The sequence below is a fragment of the Magallana gigas genome, chromosome 3, assembly GCF_963853765.1.
Source record: "Magallana gigas chromosome 3, xbMagGiga1.1, whole genome shotgun sequence".
NCBI classification, from domain to species: Eukaryota; Metazoa; Mollusca; class Bivalvia; order Ostreida; family Ostreidae; genus Magallana; species Magallana gigas.
Genome location: NC_088855.1, coordinates 21128097 through 21137591, shown reverse-complemented (window position 1 = coordinate 21137591; position 9495 = coordinate 21128097). Strand labels below are relative to the sequence as shown.

General features: G+C 36.6%; 1 long non-coding RNA gene across 1 annotated transcript; it reads right to left on the bottom strand.

Annotated features, from left to right (window-relative positions):
- Window positions 1–441: 441 nt before the first annotated feature.
- LOC136273351 (uncharacterized) lies at window positions 442–2419 on the bottom strand. Its single transcript, XR_010711540.1, has 2 exons — window positions 1000–2419; window positions 442–529 (listed from the first exon to the last, which is right to left on the bottom strand). It is a non-coding gene; the product is annotated as an uncharacterized lncRNA (long non-coding RNA).
- Window positions 2420–9495: the final 7076 nt, after the last annotated feature.

Here is a 9495-nt window from a genome sequence, read left to right as displayed (position 1 = left end):
TACCTACACGATTGAGCTGAAGGTCATGAACATTACGTACGATATAGAAAATTTACCTGCGGTGTTTTTTTACTTCTGTGAAAATTGACGCGTTTAATTTTTACGGATTTATAAAACTTGTAAAAATTAGCAGCACGTAAAAAATACCCGTTATACGGTAGTCATGACATGAGATATGCAAAGAAGGGAATTATCAGGCTACGACATAAGGTCACCTTTTTAATGGCAGTTTGATAGTACTCATCGGCAGCGCCTCTCAGCTGGCAGACGAAGTTAGCAACCTTCCTGTATAGTAAGGGTCTGATTTTTAAAAAGATGTTTGTTTTGGATTAAAAGCTGTCGCTGCGTTCATCACGCTCTCTTGACGTTTCTTCTGAGTTTAGTAGCGTTTGTACCGCGTGTCGCCGGGTGGCGTTGCGGCTCCAAAATAATAACGTTCAATAGGTTTACGTAGCTTTTATTCAGGTGATAATTTACAGATAAATTTCCAATTCTTCAACAGACTTGAGATTAAGGTACAAAAAGGGATCTGAAATATAAATGAAATGATAAATACACAGATAACATTATTTTACTCATACTTGCATTTTACTGCGCATTACGTTAATACTCATTACATTTTCCTGTATTTACACTTAAAATTATCACATTTTGCTGTACATAACTTTACTTCTCCACTACATATACTTTACTTTACACAATCACTAGACTCGTACACGTACTTCACTTTCATATACTTGTGTACTACATTAATACATTTATTTTACGGCAACTACTACGCGCCTTAATCTGAAATACATACAACATATGTTTACATCACAACAATACACATACTTTTACCTTATACTTAATAGTTTTCGTATGAGCAAATACTCATTATCACACATTACTTCAAAATACTTCTAAATTACTGACGGAAAATATAAAACAAGGTTATCTGGCCATTTTAGGAATAAATACGGCATTAAATCCGTTTCATTAAAATAAAAACAAACTTACCCAGAATAGTTGGACTCTGGTCAGTAATACTTATACGTTACATGTAGGATGAAATGAGGGAGCTGGTAGAAAACGTCCGCTCTCTCCAATTGCTACGCCGAGACTGAATTCTTAAATGCACGGGAGTAAAACCGGCTGAGTGAACTTTAAACTATGGAAAGCAACTCTAACAATAAATTAGTAACATTATAAACGTAGCACAAAATGTATGGAAAGTAATTATGGACGTAAATTGTGACACCGCGCTCCAACAGCGTTTCTAGTGCGTTGTTATCCAGACCATAAAAACTCAAACAATGGCTGTTGTATAATAGCAAGCGATGTAGTAATTATTTATCAAACTGGAATTGGATAACTATGTAAAAAGTAGTATACGTTGTTACTAATCAAGGATCTATGAAAGGACGTCTAAGATGGAATTCATTCCATTTGGCTCTGAAGTTTTCACATATTTTCTATGTTTTCTAACATCTTATAACGGATTTTTGTTTTGTAGACATGACTACGAAGAGTTTTGTCCTAGTCCTTCACAAGTTACATTTCAATTTCAATGTACCTTTTCATCAAAACAAAACATTTTTTTATCATTTATTTACTAAATGTAGTGGTAAACTCTTGTTTGTTTCCCATACAATTGTACAAATTAACATTAATCTACCAATAAGTAAAGAACGTCTTGTGCACGCAGTCAGCGCGCAGAGCACGCCGTGGACGCACGATAAAAACTCCTAGCACACCATGAGCGCTCGGCGGATACGCAGTCAATCGCCAAGTAGAACTCTGTGTAAACGCAGTTACACGCCGTGGGAGTTCCTTAAAAACGCCTGGGTCGCCGTCAGGACGCCGTGACATCTCCACTTGTTAAATTTTCAAATAAAATTGTACAATTTTTACTGAATTTTCCTTGCGATTTTACGGCGATTCCATGAATTTTACAACGCCGTGGGAAGGCAACTTTGTGTGACAGGGCCTTTAAGACAAGTAAGATACATAGACTCACTGATTGTCGAATTTTTACGTAGACAGTCTGGTTGAACAAGACTATATAGAACTCTGGCGTAGGAATACATACTACTACAAACATAATCTAAATTGTTCGTACCATTTAAGTCTGTATTTATAAATGAGATTCCTTGAAAAACAATGCGTCAGAATGCATTACATCGAATTTATCGATTATTTTCGAGAACAAAGTCTTGTCAGCGGCGATGATTTGAGCATAGGTCCAAACACTGTTTCACTTCCGGTTTACCGGAGTAACTGAATGGGACAGTTGATTAAAATCAACTCCCCAAAACACGTGAATTTAGATGAATTCAATTAATGTTCGCACAAACTGACATGCACATCTTTTTTGAACTGTTTAAAATTTTCTAATGATAAAAACTTATGGTCAGTCAATTAAGAATTATAGAACAGATTGAATGTCACAAAATCATTTTACTCAACTACTGGTGTACAGGGGGATTGAAGGGTTCTTAAAGCAATTACCCACCCCGCCACCTATTCCCCGCAAAACTTGCAGAGCTATTTAAACGGATATGATTTTGATAAGGGTCTTGAAGTTACATGACCAATACTAGTTCTTGTTGTCGCAGAACGAGACAAGTGATCATTGCTGTCCACAAGGTCTGCAATTAATGTAAGTTTTTAATTCGCTACCGGGCAATTGTCATAAATCTAATTGACATCTCCAACTTTTAATGTCTGAACATTGTTCAAACGATAACGATGGTATTCCCATAGACTTGTCAGATATTCATGTTTACATCGTTGTTGTAAAACGGTAAGGAAATTCTGTTTTATATAAAGGAATCTGTCCATTGGTTCTTATCTACTTCCCCTTCATGATCTTTCTCCAGGCCACAAAAGTAATTTGGAAGTGCTCGATCTCCATTTAGTAGAAGAGAGGGTGTCAGTGGTTGTGGATCATTGATATCTGAAGAGACGTAAGTATGTAGACGGTCATTTATTGTGGCTTCTGTTTCACACAGTATGTTACGAAAGGTTGGTTCTCTTATTTATGCCTTTCCAAGTATTTTCCATAGAATTGTTTTCCTTGTCCCGAGTAGGTGTTCTCAAAAACATCCATGCCATGGTGCACCTTTAGGTATTATAACATTTCAGGTATTATAATATTTAAACCGATTTTATCCATGATGGTACGCTAGGCAGGTAAAACATTTGTTTCGTTATGTAAGTATATGGTGTGTGGCATTCCTTTGTTGTTGATGAACCTCCTGAATGCTAATACAAACATTTCAGTTGATAGATCTGGAACAAGTTTTACATGAACAGCTCGATCTGGTTGTTGCACATATGAACAGATATATGTACATTTTATGTTTGTTTTTTACTTTTACATTAGGGGTCCTGCATAATCTACTCCAGCAGTTGAAAATAGCATGCATAGTATGCAGAATGTCTTTTGCAAGAAATGACTGTCCAACTACTTTCTGGCATTGAATGCATTTTCCAGAAACATGGTATCCAAAATGACAAACGAATTACTCTGATGGTTTGTGAACATCCTGTGCGCAAACTTCTTTTGTGGATATTTATCATCATCAAATCGGTAAATCTTTGTTTCTTGGTAGCAAGACAGAATATTTTGCTGAGTCATCCAGAGATGAATAGTCTATATTGCCCTTGCAGCTTAAAACCTGGTTTTTATCACGGTACAGTTTTAGTTGTTTTACAAATGTTGGTACATGAAGGCACCTTCCTATTGTAATTGCTGACAGTTCTTGATGAAATGTTTGCTTCTGTATGTCTTTAATCCATACTAATGTGGCTTTGTTGATTTCATCCAAGTGGATTTATGATTCCACTTTGCAATGTAATTTACGTCTTTGGTTGAGTTTTCTCGTTGATCTACACCTTTGAATGAAACGTAAAACATAGCTTGAAACTCTTAGTAGCTTCCTGATATTGCTGTACGTTTTTATGTCAATTATGTTACTGAAGCATAGATGTTTTTCATTGAACAATGCGTCAGAATGCATTACATCGAATTTATCGATTATTTTCGAGAACAAAGTCTTGTCAGCGGCGATGATTTGAGCATAGGTCCAAACACTGTTTCACTTCCGGTTTACCGGAGTAACTGAATGGGACAGTTGATTAAAATCAACTCCCCAAAACACGTGAATTTAGATGAATTCAATTAATGTTCGCACAAACTGACATGCACATCTTTTTTGAACTGTTTAAAATTTTCTAATGATAAAAACTTATGGTCAGTCAATTAAGAATTATAGAACAGATTGAATGTCACAAAATCATTTTACTCAACTACTGGTGTACAGGGGGATTGAAGGGTTCTTAAAGCAACTACCCACCCCGCCACCTATTCCCCGCAAAACTTGCAGAGCTATTTAAACGGATATGATTTTGATAAGGGTCTTGAAGTTACATGACCAATACTAGTTCTTGTTGTCGCAGAACGAGACAAGTGATCATTGCTGTCCACAAGGTCTGCAATTAATGTAAGTTTTTAATTCGCTACCGGGCAATTGTCATAAATCTAATTGACTCCAACTTTTAATGTCTGAACATTGTTCAAACGATAACGATGGTATTCCCATAGACTTGTCAGATATTCATGTTTACATCGTTGTTGTAAAACGGTAAGGAAATTCTGTTTTATATAAAGGAATCTGTCCATTGGTTCTTATCTACTTCCCCTTCATGATCTTTCTCCAGGCCACAAAAGTAATTTGGAAGTGCTCGATCTCCATTTAGTAGAAGAGAGGGTGTCAGTGGTTGTGGATCATTGATATCTGAAGAGACGTAAGTATGTAGACGGTCATTTATTGTGGCTTCTGTTTCACACAGTATGTTACGAAAGGTTGGTTCTCTTATTTATGCCTTTCCAAGTATTTTCCATAGAATTGTTTTCCTTGTCCCGAGTAGGTGTTCTCAAAAACATCCATGCCATGGTGCACCTTTAGGTATTATAACATTTCAGGTATTATAATATTTAAACCGATTTTATCCATGATGGTACGCTAGGCAGGTAAAACATTTGTTTCGTTATGTAAGTATATGGTGTGTGGCATTCCTTTGTTGTTGATGAACCTCCTGAATGCTAATACAAACATTTCAGTTGATAGATCTGGAACAAGTTTTACATGAACAGCTCGATCTGGTTGTTGCACATATGAACAGATATATGTACATTTTATGTTTGTTTTTTACTTTTACATTAGGGGTCCTGCATAATCTACTCCAGCAGTTGAAAATAGCATGCATAGTATGCAGAATGTCTTTTGCAAGAAATGACTGTCCAACTACTTTCTGGCATTGAATGCATTTTCCAGAAACATGGTATCCAAAATGACAAACGAATTACTCTGATGGTTTGTGAACATCCTGTGCGCAAACTTCTTTTGTGGATATTTATCATCATCAAATCGGTAAATCTTTGTTTCTTGGTAGCAAGACAGAATATTTTGCTGAGTCATCCAGAGATGAATAGTCTATATTGCCCTTGCAGCTTAAAACCTGGTTTTTATCACGGTACAGTTTTAGTTGTTTTACAAATGTTGGTACATGAAGGCACCTTCCTATTGTAATTGCTGACAGTTCTTGATGAAATGTTTGCTTCTGTATGTCTTTAATCCATACTAATGTGGCTTTGTTGATTTCATCCAAGTGGATTTATGATTCCACTTTGCAATGTAATTTACGTCTTTGGTTGAGTTTTCTCGTTGATCTACACCTTTGAATGAAACGTAAAACATAGCTTGAAACTCTTAGTAGCTTCCTGATATTGCTGTACGTTTTTATGTCAATTATGTTACTGAAGCATAGATGTTTTTCATTGAACAGTTCCTCATCTACTTCATCTTCTAAGGACATTAAGGTCGTACATTCATTGGTAACAGTTGTTTCACATTGCGGCCCTAGAACCGGATCTGTTAACTACAAAGGTCAAGACATCAATACTTTGTTTCTAAGGAACGCTTTTGCCGAGATGCCTCTTGTCTGGAGATCAGCAGGATTCGAATCAGTAGGAACATATCTCCAAGTTTATGTTTCAAACTTGAGTTTTGATTTCTTTGATTATATTGGACACAAATGATTTAAGTGTCTTTTTTTGATTTACCCGTTTCAAACCAATTGACTATCAGTACAGAAATGGACTTCCCTAGATTTTTGGTTCATATTCTCCAAAAGATAATTCGCTAATTTTGCTTCTATGACTGCTTCTAAAAGTACCAATTTTGGTAACGTGATTCTTTTTAGTAGAGCAACTCGATTTCGTGTCACAGCGAGTGTTGATTTAGTTTTCGCAACCAAATATTTACAGGCACCATAGACAAGTTGACTTTCATCAATGAATACATGAAGCTGTGTATCAGATGCATTCCCTTCTTGGAAGTAGCATCTAGGGATCTCAATTTCTAAGAGATGTTGTTGTAAATGCAAACCATGTTGTTTTGACTTAGTTTGGTACTGGAACATCCCTTTCTAATTTTTGTTTCCAAAGTGATTGCATAGAAATTTCAAAAATGCTTATTCAATGTCTGTTGCCACTGCATACTTGCTGAGACGAAATCTTAGTAATTTTGAAGCAATACTGTTTGCTTGTGGAGGAATTTTGATCAAACAATCATTTAGATATGCAGCGTTGAGTGTTTTACGACAGCTACAATTTACAAAAGAATTTTTCTCGTATGAAAGAATTGGTGACTCCTCTTGCATTTTCTCATTTCCATTTGCCTCAATTTGCCAGAACTTCTCAAGATTTTGCAAAGAGTAAACGAAGTAGTTTGTAAGTTACCATGACGTTCACCATTGAAGAATCAACTGAGTTTATATACTGGTTAAGAAAGTAAGTATCCAAGTTTGGATTTAACGCCTGTTGGTCCATTCCCTCAAAGTATGTCATTTTCCACCAAATTCCATTATTAATCTGCATCAATAAGTAGTTCGATGTGAAATGCTTCATCTTCAGTACTATGGTAGGTCAATTTCAAATGCCTTAAATGAGGTAATTTTGCTGCAGTTATGTGGGTTTGTATTGAAGCTGTTATCTCTGGAACAACTAAGACTTGAAAGGTATCTCCTCTCTCCTTAGGTTTTCTAATTTGTTTACAGCTGTATATAGTTTCTGAACCCTTTTCCCCTTTCCTAAGTCACCAAAACCAAGAATGTTAATTTCCTCTTCAACTCATAATGGTTTTAACTATAATTTCTCGGCCAAGTGATCTCTGAGCTCCTTCATCGAACAAAATATTTGCATCAGTTGTTAGTTGCCCATATTTAAAAGGAGCTACGACAGTTACATGCATGTAGCAATAACACATTTGGTTGATCTCTGTGTGAGGAGGAATACATTTGATGTGTCTGATTTTTCAGCCTTTATTTTTAATGTAGAACTACATGTACTTGTGCTTTGAGCATTTTCTGTGTCTCTAATGTTGCATAGACTTGTGTGGTGACGTGTTTTGAAATTTGACCTACTCTGACAATCTGAGACCCGATGTCGTCCTAAGCAGCTGAAGCACAGCTGTCTCGTTTGACTATTTTCATACACTGATGCTAGTTTTCATATTTTAGACCATCATTTGAAGAATGCATATCAATACAAAATGCACAACATATGTGAGGTTTCCTTAGAGTGAAGTTTGGGGCACCTTTTGGATTTTATAATTGGATTTATTTTGACTGGGTGTAGTATTTTGCATTGAGTTCTATATCCTCTTTATTTGTTCCAGCCTCTAACATTTCAAGTTCCTTGAACAAATTGTTTCTCAGTTATCCAAGTATCCAATTGGTAGAACCATGTCCCCTTGCTACATTTCTGGTCATTCTTTTTATCATTACAGGGACAAGAAGAGATCCATAATTGTCTTAATTGTGTTTGACCAAATACTTTGGTCCTTAAAATAAGTTTTCACTTGGTCGTAGAAAGATTGTTCTTTGGAGCTGGTAAATCAAAAAGATTTGATAGATAATAATAAATCTAATGAACCACTATACGATACATCTGTATCGTAGTATGCACGAAAACGTTCGCAATGAAAACTTAAGTAGGCCTTCTAAACTTTAAAAGGTCAATTTTACTTCCATTTAAACTGTCCATAATGTAAAATGCCCATAATAAGGGCTTGTGCACCCTATAGTGAATATCCAAGGGAGGGGCATAATAAGTGTTTCAGAAACATCTCTCGTTTACAATATACTAGCGGAAAAAGAAACTGTGCATTATTTAATATATGAAAAAACATTTAAAAATTACAATGAACAATTTTTTTTGTAATACTGTTAAAACATGTATTCGTAACAACATCTCATAACACATTAATGTCAACATCGAATAACGTCATTTCACTACACTCGAAAGTCGCTGTTATTTGAAATTGAATTAACAAAATTAATAACGCGTGTGACCACCATTTGCGTTCACGCATGCTTGACAGCGACGCCTCATTGATGCCACTAAAGTGTTCAGAAATGCTTGAGGGATGTTGTTCCAGATGTTGGTTAAAGCCTGGCGTAAATCAGCCAATGTCACTGGCTGATTTGGTAAACGGCGTAAACGTCTTTCCATTTCATCCCAGACGTGCTCGATCGGCGACAAATCGGGGGAAACAGCTTGCCAAGGCAAGACATCGACATTGATTCTGTTGAATAAACAAGTCCCTGACTACACGTACAACGTGTGGCCTTGCGTTGTCTTGCTGCAGAGTGATGTCATTTTGATGTCTCTGTATGAAGGGTATCACATGACGCTGAATAATTTCATCTCGATAGCGTACGCCAGTGAGATTTCCATTGACAATTTGTGGAGGGTCCTTCCACGTGCTGATATTCCACCCCACACCATAACGCTACCTCCACCAAATTGTCGACGTTGCACAACACAAGCGTCCTGGTAACGCTCCCCAACGCTACGATACACCCTACAACGGCCGTCACTTCTATCCAAATGAAATCTTAATTCATCAGTGAACAAAATATTGGCCCAGTCCTGTATTCTGAATCGCAGATGTCGTGTGCACCACGCTAGTCTGGCGATACGATGATGTTGAAGCAGTATTGGGCGCACCGCTGGACGTCTCGGTCTGATGTTTTGCTCGCGCAGACAATTACGCACAGTTCTTGGACTAATTGGTCGAAGCCCTGGAATGCTACGGGCAGTCAAACAAGTCTAATGTGGTTGTCCTGTTGACGTGACGTCACACGAGGTCGCCCAGAGCGCGGTCGATCCTGAGTGTTGCCAGATTGTTGAAATCGTCTCCATAATGACTGTCATATACAACGCATGTGTGTGTGTGTAGACTGTTTATTATATTCCGCTTCAATAATATGTTTTACATAACAGTACATTTTACCATATAATAAAACATTTGGTTGACAGTGATTATGTAATTAACTTGTACTTTAAATATGTCACATCTCCCTTTCTTTCAAGAATTTAGTTTAAGCCAATCTACATACAATTATATTAAACGAAAAGAATTTCGAATTTTACTTTAAAAGTCT